At 45.6% G+C, this 14,414-nt stretch overlaps 1 protein-coding gene across 1 annotated transcript in view; it reads left to right on the forward strand.

Moving 5' to 3' along the window:
* Window positions 1-888: 888 nt before the first annotated feature.
* IRAG1 (inositol 1,4,5-triphosphate receptor associated 1) overlaps window positions 889-14,414 on the forward strand; it is an 89,267-nt gene continuing 75,741 nt past the window's right edge. The window contains exon 1 of the mRNA XM_075836784.1: window positions 889-1,096. The gene's annotated coding sequence lies outside the window, so the exon portion shown is untranslated. The remainder of the gene's footprint in view (window positions 1,097-14,414) is intronic.

Consider the following 14,414-nt stretch of genomic DNA (forward strand, 5'->3'; position numbering starts at 1 on the left):
CTCAGCAGACAGTATCACACATGATAGGGTTAGATACACCGCTCAGCAGACAGGATTAGATACACAGCTCAGCAGACAGTATCACACATGATAGGATTAGATACAGCGCTCAGCAGGCAGTATCATACATGATAGGGTTAGATACACCGCTCAGCAGGCTGTATCACACATGATAGGATTAGATACACAGCTCAGCAGGCAGTATCACATATGATAGTTAGATACAGCGCTCAGCAGACAGTATCACACATGATAGGGTTAGATACACTGCTCAGCAGACAGTATCACACATGATAGGGTTAGATACACAGCTCAGCAGACAGTATCACACATGATAGGATTAGATACACAGCTCTGCAGACAGTATCAAACATAGGATTAGATACAGTGGGTGTACATCATTAATAATGTCGTTTTTTTATGATTTCTCGATTTGCTGTAATTGACTGTAAGAATATAAAATGTGTGATGGGAATGACCGCGCCGCGCTCTATAAATAAGCGCCGTGTCCCCCCGGAGACCTGCGCCGCGCTGCTTTGGGTCCTGATCTTAGATATATACAAGAATCGGACTTGACACAGAACAGATTTCCCAGTGAGGTGTCTTCTCCACATTCGTGTCTTGGCTGCTGAGCGGGAGGGGGGGCAGAACTTTTAAGAACCGGGATGAGAAGGGACGAGATTCTGCTTTTCTTCACTCTTTTCTTCTAGTTTATTTATTTTGTGCGGAGCGGCCTTTGTAGACGACATTGACTCCGAGCTTTAAATGAAGCAAAAATCCTGAGACGAGTTTCTTCAGCCAAATGCAGCGTTGACCTTAAATGGTAAAAGCTCCCAGGAGTGACGGAGAGGGCGGCCGGGGGGAGAGGAAAAGAGAATAATTAGCTTTTTTGGTTGGTAATCTTCTTAACCAAGAATAAACTGCATTTTAGGGACGAGCCAGAACTGGAGCTTTCCATGTAATGAAGATGCAGCAAAGTGGCCGCCGGGAGACCCTGCTGAAGAGCCGTCCATTGATGCACTAAATACTGCTGCACAGGCGGAGGGTCCTGCTCAGACATTGGGGGGACAGTTCCGTGCAATGGAAAATAAATCAGGTAAGAAAATCTTTCCAGCTACAAGTGGGTCACTCACCGCCGCAACCGCCCCCGGACGCTCGCAAGTTCTTGGACTTAGTAGTAGTCTTAGTTTGGCGACCTGTGCTGTGAAATGGCGCGACAGGAGGGTCTGCCAGAGACGATGATAACCTAAAACATAAAGGGCAATTGTATTAGAATTTTTGTATTTTAGGGCTAATGCTACAAAGATTTACCCCCCCCATCAAACGAACGTCCCTATATTCATCCAGTATCGGACAGGGTACAACCACAGAAGTTCCTCTAGGACGGAAACTAAAATCAGCACAATTGAGCGCTCGCGTGGCCCCACATGGGTCGTTCTTGGAAGGTTCGTCCACTTTAAACAACCTCCTTCCCTATCACTATAAGGGCATTGTACTAGGGCAGGGTCCTCTACTTGGGACCCCCCTCTGTCAGAGCGCCGCTGAATGGCTGTCACATGGACATTGCATTCATTTCAATGTCTAATGGCTCCCGCTTCCCTTGGCAATAACAGATAATTGCTGGGGGGCCCCAGTTGCAGACCCCCACTCCTATTTTAATCGATCAGCTGGTTATTGGAGGAAGAGTCGTTTGATCATAGTTTACCAATCTTTGGCCTGGCCAGCGAAATCATCTCTGTAAATGATCTATAACCAGCTTAAGGGGGTTCATTGTATGGGACCCCACTATTCTAAGCAGAGGCCGTCATTGTTTAAAGGGGTATATTGCACTTTTAGTAAATTAATGTTATTTTTTATATAATTAAAAGTTATACAATTTATAATATAGTTTCTGTATTCATTTCTCACAGTAGCTCTGCTTGCTGTTATTCAGTAGGCACGTTCATTGTTTACTTCCAGTGGATAGAATTCTGTCTATGGTCATGTGATGGACACAGGTGCAAGGCTGATTACAGGGTCATGTGATGTACACACGGGCATGGCTCGTTACGGGGTCATGTGATGGACACACAGGTGCACGGCTCGTTACAGGGTCATGTGATGGATACACAGGTGCACGGCTCGTTACAGGGTCATGTGATGTACACACAGGTGCACGGCTCATTACAGGGTCATGTGATGTACACACAGGTGCATGGCTCGTTACAGGGTCATGTGATGTACACACAGGTGCATGGCTCATTACAGGGTCATGTGATGTAGACACAGGTGCAAGGCTCGTTACAGGGTCATGTGATGTACACACGGGCATGGCTCGTTACGGGGTCATGTGATGGACACAGGTGCACGGCTCGTTACAGGGTCATGTGATGGACACACAGGTGCACGGCTCATTACAGGGTCATGTGATGTACACACAGGTGCATGGCTCGTTACAGGGTCATGTGATGTACACACAGGTGCATGGCTCATTACAGGGTCATGTGATGTAGCCACAGGTGCAAGGCTCGTTACAGGGTCATGTGATGGACACACAGGTGCAAGGCTCGTTACAGGGTCATGTGATGGACACAGTTGCACAGCTCGTTACAAGGTCACATGGCCTTGCACATGTCTGTCCATCACATGACCAGGGACAGAATTTTATACACTGGTAGTAAACAATGAATGTTCCTATTGAACAACAAGCAGAGATTTTGAAAACCATAAGGAAATAACACGGAAAGTAACAAGGATTAATATTTGGCGTTGCGGGGTAATATTTTGTGCCATATTATATAACTTTGTGACATGGAATTTCCTTCTGTATACGTTGGCTTTACTTTTCCTCCACTCGTGTATTTTGTACTTATATAACGCGTCTTTTATTACAAAATGCACAGAATCCATCCAATAGATATAGAGAGCCCCGAGACACAAAATGTGCCCCCTGCTGGCGCTGCCATCACACCCCGCTAACCAAGGACAGGACAGCCTGGCGCTTGTTGCCCCCTCTCTTCACATTCCATGTAGGAGAGGAGGGCAGTATGGCCCTCTGATCATTCCCCCCTAACAATGTGGTGATGTGAATGGGGGGCATTATCATAGGAATAGGGAAAAATTCGGATAAAAGACCCCGTGGCCGCCATGTCGGTGCTATGGCCACGATAAAGATTCCTTTCTGTATTCTTGCCGGGAGCGGGTGGCCAGTTCTTGCTTGTGCCCTTTGGGTGATAGGCCGTGTCTGCTCTATATGGACTGAGTACATGACATGAGCCCATAGCGATTCCTGTGGACTTGCCCTCCAAGGTACCAGTGGATCCTCCGGTGGGCCCAGACAAAAAAACTAAAATGTCCCCCAAAGGTCCAGCACAACCTCATTTGCAGCGGAGTTTGGAACCACTGGGGTCTTTTTCCTATGGGATGATTCAGTAATAACCTATGAGATCTTAATAATGAGAAGTCCTGTGTGCGCAATGATAAAAACAACATTTACGATGCAGTTATAGGTGGAGGGCGGCCCCCCGAATCATCTCCTCTGGTGGTCCCAAGGAACTCCAGTCCGATGCTGCTGTGGGATCCCATCAATAAGAGTGGGAGCGCCTTTATGCCTCTCTCTGCGGTCCCTAAATCCCTAAAGAGCATTGGTTTTCTCCACCTTAAATAATTCCAGCGCCTATAATTGAGGTGTCACATTTCTGATATTCTGCGGCAGGTGACGGATCTGCTCTTACATCTCCAATAATCTACATGTTGTATGGCCAGAGCCCGACTGGCGCCATTTGTTAGGTCGGGCACTTGGTATAACTGAGGCTCATCATCCGATATTAGCTGCATCTCTGCTTGGGCGCTTGGCCTATTATAAATCTCAGCTGGTGTAAAACAAAGTCAGCTGAGACCCCTCGTGTTGGGACCACCTCCATTCTTTGAGGGAGTGTGAAGGAAGAATAGGCCAAAATAAAAAACATTCAAAACAACTTACAGCTAAAAATACTAGGGGCGCAATATATGAAAATGTTATAAAAACAGTATCACAATTACGACGACTGTCCTTCATAAACTACTATACAGTGCACAAGTAATAACGCCAGAGCGCCCATATATTATCCCCACAGTGCCCAAATAATGCCCCCATAGTGCCGCATACTACAACAGTGGACAAGTAATAACACCAGCGTGCCCATATATTATCCCCACAGTTCCCAAATAATGCCCCCATAGGGGTAGAATATTTGTCTTTATGGCCACAAAATCAAAGCACATGTTACGCTTTGTGTTCACAAAAGTGAGTTTGTTACAACTGTATCAGGTCTAGGCAGTGGCATGACTACCGCTGCTACGGGTCTGCGTCATGAGGGGGCCTGTGCCACCCACCGTCACAGGCCCCCCCATGCCTGGTGGCGCCGCTTGCAGCCTCTATGGCTGCTGCAGCGGTAGCGACGCCACATTCAATAGTATATGCGTCCTTAGGACGTAGATACTATTGAACACTAAGGCAGAGCAGGGAGCCATTTACTAGGGTCACTTATCAGGCGCAGGGATGGGATCCCTGCACAGGCCGGCGTGATGACGTCACTGGATCCCGCCGACTTACACAAGGATCCCGTCGGCGTTGATGCTTTGGAGCAGCTGTTTTAGTCGTGGGAACGGAGCCTAGGAGAGTATAACGTTTTTTTTGTTTTATTTGTTGGGGGGGGGGCTATCTACACGGGGGGGCTGTATGGCACCATTTACAGGGGGGCTGTATAGCTCTCTACAGGGGGTGCTGTATGGCGCTATCTACAGGGGGATGGGGGCACTATTTACGAGGTGGAGGTGGGGTGCTCTAGCGGCAAGGGGGGCTGTTTGGCACTATCTACAAGGGGGAGGTGGGGGCACTATCTACAGGGGGCTCTATGACATTACAAGGGGGAGGGGGGCACTATCTACAGGGAGGCACTATCTACAGGGGGGGAAGGGTGGCACTATCTCCATTGGGCTGTATAGCACTGTCTACAGGGAGGCTGTATGTCACAATCTACAGGGGGGCACCATCTACAAGGGGTGGCTATGTGTGGCACCCAGGCGAGGGGGGGCCCAGTCAAAAGTTTGCTATGGGGCCCAGTCTTTCCTACGCCCCTGGGTCTGGGTAATCCTCTGTGAGCTGAATATATCAGCAGCCCAAATCTCTCACCTGTCCTGATATTTTGCTACAATGTATCGGTGTGAGTTAGACTGGGTACAATTGAAACAAACCTTCAGCTGTGACAAATATGAGGTTTGAATAGAATTTCACCTTCTGGATGTAAATAGCGATATTCACTGACAGAAAGCAGAGATCATGGAAATGGTGAAGATTGGAGACAAGTCTATTAGGAAGTTGCAGAACTTCATTATACAATGATTCAGCTTTATATGAAACAAAAACATTCTTCATAGGATATTGATCCAAAGACATATTTTCTCAAGGTTAAAACAAAACTGCAGTAATGAGCCTGAGAACCCCGAACAATCCCATGGATTCCCATCATCCGTCTCGCCGACCTGTGCTTGCGTTTCCGGTGACACCATTGTTGTGGGATCGGGATAATATCACATTGTGTCCTCCGGGTCTATATACAAAGCTGACTGATAATCATAACATCGGCCTGAATTATACGAGGTTTGAGGAAATTTACACTTGTATTTCTCGGTATTTCCCCCCCTGGATCCCGTCCAAACATCACATTCTGGAGAGATGAATTGCTCTAAATCCGCGCTGATTCCTGCTCTTCTCCCACGCTGCACATTTTGAATGATTGATTTTTTTTTTTGTAGTAATATCCTCCAAAATCCCAGCCACAGACCCAGCATTGTTATTACTGATCACGAGATACATGATATTTTATTTTTTATGTTCATCTTTTTATTTAAATGAACTTTTTTGTGTCCTCCCACAATTCCATGCTCTGTAAAACACCCCCTATCTGAATGGATCGATAGCTTTCTTTATCCGGTGCTGTCTGGATCATGAATAGAATGCCAGTACTGTAGTGAAGACTGACAAAGCAGTAGAGAGCTGGTGGGGAAGAGAATTGAACTATGTAAAAGTATACGAATTTGGAATTTAGGATCATACACATCATAATAGTTATCTATGATTATCTTTTATGATCCGTGTATTGACAGCCTTACATGTAGCAAGTATCTTGCTGTCCTAGCGAGGACAATGGCCTGGTGTTTGTAATATGGTGTCCTGGCTGTGACATGGTGTCCTGGCTATGATATGGTGTCCTGGTTGTGATATGGTGTCTTGGCTGTGATATGGGCTGTGATATGGTGTCCTGGCTGTGACATGGTGTCCTGGCTGTGATATGGGCTGTGATATGGTGTCCTGGCTGTGATATGGGCTGTGATATGGTGTCCTGGCTGTGACATGGTGTCCTGGCTGTGATATGGGCTGTGATATGGTGTCTTGGCTGTGATATGGGCTGTGATATGGTGTCCTGGCTGTGATATGGTGTCCTGGCTGTGATATGGGCTGTGATATGGTGTCTTGGCTGTGATATGGGCTGTGATATGGTGTCCTGGCTGTGATATGGTGTCCTGGCTGTGACATGGTGTCCTGGCTGTGATATGGAGTCTTGGCTGTGATATGGTGTCCTGGCTGTGACATGGTGTCCTGGCTGTGATATGTTTTTCTTGGCTGTGACATGGTGTCCTGCTTGTGATATGGTGTCCTGCTTGTGATATGGTGTCCTGGCTGTGACATGGTGTCCTGGCTGTGACATGGTGTCCTGGCTGTGATATGGTGTCCTGGCTGTGACATGGTGTCCTGGCTGTGACATGGTGTCCTGGTTGTGATATGGTGTCTTGGCTGTGATATGGTGTCTTGGCTGTGATATGGGCTGGGATATGGTGTCCTGGCTGTGATATGGTGTCATGGCTGTGACAGGGTTTCTTGGCTGTGACATGGTGTCCTGGCTGTGACATGGTGTCCTGGCTATGACATGGTGTCCTGGCTGTGACATGGTGTCCTGGCTGTGACATGGTGTCCTGGCTGTGACATGGTGTTTGGCTGTGATATGGTGTCTTGGCTGTGATATGGTGTCTTGGCTGTGATATGGTGTCTTGGCTGTGATATGGTGTCTTGGCTGTGATATGGTGTCCTGGTTGTGATATGCTGTTTTGGCTGTGATATGGGCTGTGATATGGTGTCTTGGCTGTGATATGGGCTGTGATATGGTGTCTTGGCTGTGACATGGTGTCTTGGCTGTGACATGGTGTCCTGGCTGTGACATGGTGTCCTGGCTGTGATATGGTGTCTTGGCTGTGATATGGTGTCTTGGCTTTGATATGGGCTGTGACATGGTGTCCTGGCTGTGATATGGTGTCCTGGCTGTGACATGGTGTCCTGGCTGTGACATGGTGTCATGGCTGTGACATGGTGTCCTGGCTGTGATATGGTGTCTTGGCTGTGATATGTTGTCTTGGCTGTGATATGGTGTCTTGGCTGTGATATGGTGTCTTGGCTGTGATATGTTGTCTTGGCTGTGATATGGTGTCTTGGCTGTGATATGGTGTCTTGGCTGTGATATGTTGTCTTGGCTGTGATATGTTGTCTTGGCTGTGATATGGTGTCTTGGCTGTGATATGGTGTCTTGGCTGTGATATGGTGTCTTGGCTGTGATATGGTGTCCTGGTTGTGATATGGTGTCCTGGTTGTGATATGGTGTCTTGGCTGTGATATGGGCTGTGATATGTTGTCTTGGCTGTGATATGGTGTCCTGGCTGTGACATGGTGTCCTGGCTGTGACATGGTGTCTTGGCTGTGACATGGTGTCTTGGCTGTGATATGGTGTCTTGGCTGTGATATGGGCTGTGATATGGTGTCTTGGCTGTGATATGGTGTCCTGGCTGTGACATGGTGTCTTGGCTGTGATATGGTGTCTTGGCTGTGATATGGTGTCTTGGCTGTGATATGGGCTGTGACATGGTGTCCTGGCTGTGACATGGTGTCCTGGTTGTAATATGTTGTCCTGGCTGTGACATGGTGTCCTGGCTGTGACATGGTGTCCTGGCTGTAATATGGTGTCTTGGCTGTGATATGGTGTCTTGGCTGTGATATGGGCTGTGATATGGTGTCCTGGCTGTGATATGGTGTCCTGGCTGTGACATGGTGTCCTGGTTGTAATATGGTGTCCTGGCTGTGACATGGTGTCCTGGCTGTAATATGGTGTCCTGGCTGTAATATGGTGTCCTGGCTGTGACATAATGTCCTGGCTCAACACAAAATAAACATGAACATTCGACTCAGTTGAACTGTTATCTAATTTAAGTAGAGGGGGTAGACACTCTTGGCACCATTTATCGCCAGGTAGGCTGACTTCCAAAATTTTGGATTCTTGTTTCCCCTGACAGGAGACATTTGGGAACCATCAGCTGTCGGCTGTCCTTGTTTGCTGTGAATGGAGCGTAAAGCAACCTGCCCCCCTGTCAGCAGTAGATGGGGCCGTAGTGCACAACAAACTCCACCATTGGAAGTGATGACTTATCACTCAGATACACAATCACTCTTACAGGTGGGGTCCAACTGCCGTGACCTCCATGATCCTCAGAATGAAGGGGCTGGAGTGCTAGCTAGGTTCTGCGGCTCTTTTAGGGTCAATGTACATGATGCGTATTACGTGCGGTTTTGTCGTGCATATTACGTGCGGTAATACCACAACTTAATAAGGTACCAGCATAGTCAATGAGATTCCGGGAAATTTCATGTATACGCTGCAGTATTTTTCTGAACGTAAATTAACCTGAGGTGCGGATTTTAAAATCTACAGCACGTCAATTTATCCTGCGTTTCCACTTGCGAATTGCATATGCCTAGTGCTGAGGAAAATATCACCAAAATCCGCAGCATGAAAATGCGCCGAAAATCTGCAGCAGAATGTCTAGAAAAACGCTGGTAAATCTGTCTGGACATCCACACCAAGTTTTTCCTGCTGATATTGCAGCGGTTTTACCTGCGGATTTAGTGTTAAACATGGGTTATAGCGAAGTATATGAGCACCTGCGGACTTCCAGCGGTTTTTACTGCGTTTCTGCTGCGTAAATGCTGTAAAAACCGCAACAACATAAATCTTTTGCGGAATTTCTGCTCCCCATTGAAGTCTATGAGCCAAACACGCAGCATCTCCGCACAGAACCCGCCGCAGAAATTGACATGCTGCGGAATTGAAAAACGCACCGCAGAACACTTTCCGCACGACATTTGTGCGTTTTTTTTCCGCAGCGTGGCATTCAGATTTTCTAAATCTCATTCCCTTTGCTGCTACTGTAAATGCTGTAGATTTTCCGCACAGAATTCCGTTAAGGAAATTCGGCAGCGTTTACGCTACGTGGGAGCCCGGCCTTACAGTTTTGCCCTGCACAGTGGCGCTTCCACCCATCCGCTGTGCAGGAAACTGCAACACAACCCCATTTACTTGACTGCAGCTGTTTTGCCGTTTCCTGCATAGTGGGTGGCCGGGAACCAGGGAGGGAATAAGCAAAAGGGACCTAAGACCCTTGATTGAGAAGCCCACCGATCACAATGTTGTGGAATATCCCAGCAATATGCATAAAATGGAAAAACCCTTAAAGAGAGTCTGTCATCAGAATGTCCATGTTATACTAGTACCAGGGTACTGCAGAGGAGACTGACCTGGTTCTAGCGTTTAGTTTCAATTTCTGCTTCCTGCCTCCTTTGTAGAGAAATAAGTTTTATTAAGTTTATGCTAATGAGCATTTAGGTGCCAAGAGGGCGTGACCGTTGCTCCTAAATGCTCTCATGTCGCTCCCCAGTTCAATCCCCCTCCTGCCCTTCTTACATTGATTGACAGGGGCCAGGCAGCGTAATCGGCGCGTTCATGCCTGGCCCCGTGCTATCTGTAACGCGCGCGCGTCCCTGCTCTTTACTCGGCGCATGCGCAGTAAAGATGTTTCGGCTCTTCTTTCTCAGCGCAGGGAGGTAAAGCTCCGTCCATCTCTTGCTGCTCTAAAATAGTTCAGACCCGGAGAGTCGGGTTGTAAACGTTTATCGTCTTAATTGCTGCTTGGCAGAGGGATGGTATGAAATCATCACAGCTCAGAACTTCACATGTTTTCTGTGTGAGTCACAGCACTAGGAGAAGACATTGTAACAGCAAGACTGAGAATCTTAGGTTGTGAAGCTAAATTTGTCTAATGAAAGAGAAGAGGAGGAGGAGCAGGTTTAAAGGAAGAGTATTGAAGCTTTGCATGATATATCACTATGCCAAATAAAGTAAGACTTCAGAGAAACACAAATCGTATAAGTTAGAATCTCGTACTGATCCTGAGTTGTGTTACATCCTGTATTATACTTCAGAGCTGCACTCACTATTCAGCTGGTGGAGTCACTGTGTACATACATTACTTATCCTGTACTGATCCTGAGTTACATCCTGTATTATACTCCAGAGCTGCACTCACTATTCTGCTGGTGGAGTCACTGTGTACATACATTACTTATCCTGTACTGATCCTGAGTTATATCCTGTATTATACTCCAGAGCTGCACCCACTATTCTGCTGGTGGAGTCACTGTGTACATACATTACTTATCCTGTACTGATCCTGAGTTACATCCTGTATTATACTCCAGAGCTGCACTCACTATTCTTCTGGTGGAGTCACTGTGTACATACATTACATTACTTATCCTGTACTGATCCTGAGTTACATCCTGTATTATACTCCAGAGCTGCACTCACTATTCTGCTGGTGGAGTCACTGTGTACATACATTACATTACTTATCCTGTACTGATCCTGAGTTACATCCTGTATTATACTCCAGAGCTGCACTCACTATTCTGCTGGTGGAGTCACTGTGTACATACATTATATTACTTATCCTGTACTGATCCTGAGTTACATCCTGTATTATACTCCAGAGCTGTACTCACTATTCTGCTGGTGGAGTCACTGTGTACATACATTACTTATCCTGTACTGATCCTGAGTTACATCCTGTATTATACTCCAGAGCTGCACTCACTATTCTGCTGGTGGGGTCACTGTGTACATACATTACATTACTTATCCTGTACTGATCCTGAGTTACATCCTGTATTATACTCCAGAGCTGTACTCACTATTCTGCTGGTGGAGTCACTGTGTACATACATTACTTATCCTGTACTGATCCTGAGTTACATCTTGTATTATACTCCAGAGCTGCACTCACTATTCTACTGGTGGAGTCACTGTGTACATACATTACATTACTTATCCTGTACTGATCCTGAGTTACATCCTGTATTATACTCCAGAGCTGCACTCACTATTCTACTGGTGGAGTCACTGTGTACATACATTACATTACTTATCCTGTACTGATCCTGAGTTACATCCTGTATTATATACTCCAGAGCTGCACTCACTATTCTGCTGGTGGAGTCACTGTGTACATACATTACATTACTTATCCTGTACTGATCCTGAGTTACATCCTGTATTATACTCCAGAGCTGCACTCACTATTCTGCTGGTGGAGTCACTGTGTACATACATTACTTATCCTGTACTGATCCTGAGTTACATCCTGTATTATACTCCAGAGCTGCACTCCACTATTCTGCTGGTGGAGTCACTGTGTACATACATTACATTACTTATCCTGTACTGATCCTGAGTTACATCCTGTATTATACTCCAGAGCTGCACTCACTATTCTGCTGGTGGAGTCACTGTGTACATACATTACTTATCCTGTACTGATCCTGAGTTACATCCTGTATTATACTCCAGAGCTGTACTCACTATTCTGCTGGTGGAGTCACTGTGTACATACATTACTTATCCTGTACTGATCCTGAGTTACATCTTGTATTATACTCCAGAGCTGCACTCACTATTCTACTGGTGGAGTCACTGTGTACATACATTACATTACTTATCCTGTACTGATCCTGAGTTACATCCTGTATTATACTCCAGAGCTGCACTCACTATTCTACTGGTGGAGTCACTGTGTACATACATTACATTACTTATCCTGTACTGATCCTGAGTTACATCCTGTATTATATACTCCAGAGCTGCACTCACTATTCTGCTGGTGGAGTCACTGTGTACATACATTACATTACTTATCCTGTACTGATCCTGAGTTACATCCTGTATTATACTCCAGAGCTGCACTCACTATTCTGCTGGTGGAGTCACTGTGTATATACATTACTTATCCTGTACTGATCCTGAGTTACATCCTGTATTATACTCCAGAGCTGCACTCCACTATTCTGCTGGTGGAGTCACTGTGTACATACATTACATTACTTATCCTGTACTGATCCTGAGTTACATCCTGTATTATACTCCAGAGCTGCACTCACTATTCTGCTGGTGGAGTCACTGTGTACATACATTACTTATCCTGTACTGATCCTGAGTTACATCCTGTATTATACTCCAGAGCTGCACTCACTATTCTGCTGGTGGAGTCACTGTGTACATACATTACATTACTTATCCTGTACTGATCCTGAGTTACATCCTGTATTATACTCCAGAGCTGCACTCACTATTCTGCTGGTGGAGTCACTGTGTACATACATTACTTATCCTGTACTGATCCTGAGTTACATCCTGTATTATACTCCAGAGCTGCACTCACTATTCTGCTGGTGGAGTCACTGTGTACATACATTACATTACTTATCCTGTACTGATCCTGAGTTACATCCTGTATTATACTCCAGAGCTGCACTCACTATTCTGCTGGTGGAGTCACTGTGTACATACATTACATTACTTATCCTGTACTGATCCTGAGTTACATCCTGTATTATATACTCCAGAGCTGCACTCACTATTCTGCTGGTAGTCACTGTGTACATACATTACATTACTTATCCTGTACTGATCCTGAGTTACACCCTCATGTAGAGGCGGGGCCCTTATTTATAAGCTCCTGTATTGCTGCACATGTGATATGTCTATTGCAGCAGTTACATGAAGTATTCACGGTTTTTCGCTCTCTTGTCCCTCACTTTGATTCCCCACTAAATAATCAGTTCTCATGCTTCTTGTAATGGATTGTTGGGAGTCAATGGGGCCACCTTGGGACTATTATTAATCCTCTATTTTAAATCTACATTCTGTCCCTGCTGCCAGCGTTCTATGTAGATCCGGCTTCTCTCCACATTGATCAATGAAATGTGTCCAGCGGGTCAGAGGTTAATACTGTCTCTCAGCGCTAAGATAATACCCCCCCCCCCCCTCACAGATTTATCAGTAACATGGGATAGGCCACAGTTTACTTCCTGCCCTTTAAAGGGGAAATCCAGTACATTTGTCTTGTGGTGGGGGTCTGTGAGCTGGGACCCCTGATGATTTCCAAGACTAAGAGGACGCAGTGCTCAGCACCCAAACCCTGTTCTGCTATCCTGGAAATCACATATCATGGATATCAATGTGGCGCAATTATGAGGGGCAGAACTTTCCAGTGTTGAAGCGCTCCAAGTGGGTGTGGGTGATCTATTCGGCACTGTAGTATATTTGTTTTAGGAATTTCCAGGGGTCCAAGCTCATAGACCCCCAACAATATTATCTTCTAGCTATGTGATGTCACAATTACAGCTGGACTTCCCTTATAATTAGAGTGATCCGATGAATGCCGTTTACAGCGTAGTACCTTATCATATGCAATTCTAAATATCTAAAAAAAAGTGAATCCACCTGTTTGTAAGAGCAGTTCTATCTATTACTATTGACAACCAGAATCTTTTCATGAGGTTGTCACAGCCCCGCCTCCTGTTACTGACGTCACTGATATATAATATAATTACATTGTGATCAGACATGAGATCCACACATCTTATATACAGTCACAGCTATTCATCTATTACTACTGACACCAGCCTGTATATCATGTGTGAGAGGTTGTCACAGCCCCGCCCCCTGTTACTGACATCACTGATATATAATATAATTACATGTGATCAGACATGAGATCCACACATCTTATATACAGTAACAGCTATTCATCTATTACTACTGACACCAGCCTGTATATCATGTGTGAGAGGTTGTCACAGCCCCGCCCCCTGTTACTGACATCACTGATATATAATATAATTACATGTGATCAGACATGAGATCCACACATCTTATATACAGTAATAGCTATTCATCTATTACTACTGACAACCAGCCTGTATATCATGTGTGAGAGGTTGTCACAGCCCCGCCCCCTGTTACTGACATCACTGATATATAATATAATTACATTGTGATCAGACATGAGATCCACACATCTTATATACAGTCACAGCTATTCATCTATTACTACTGACAACCAGCCTGTATATCATGTGTGAGAGGTTGTCACAGCCCCGCCCCCTGTTACTGACATCACTGATATATAATATAATTACTGTGATCAGACATGAGATCCACACATCTTATATGCAGTAA

This window comes from Rhinoderma darwinii, chromosome 9, assembly GCF_050947455.1.
Source record: "Rhinoderma darwinii isolate aRhiDar2 chromosome 9, aRhiDar2.hap1, whole genome shotgun sequence".
Taxonomy (NCBI): Eukaryota; Metazoa; Chordata; class Amphibia; order Anura; family Rhinodermatidae; genus Rhinoderma; species Rhinoderma darwinii.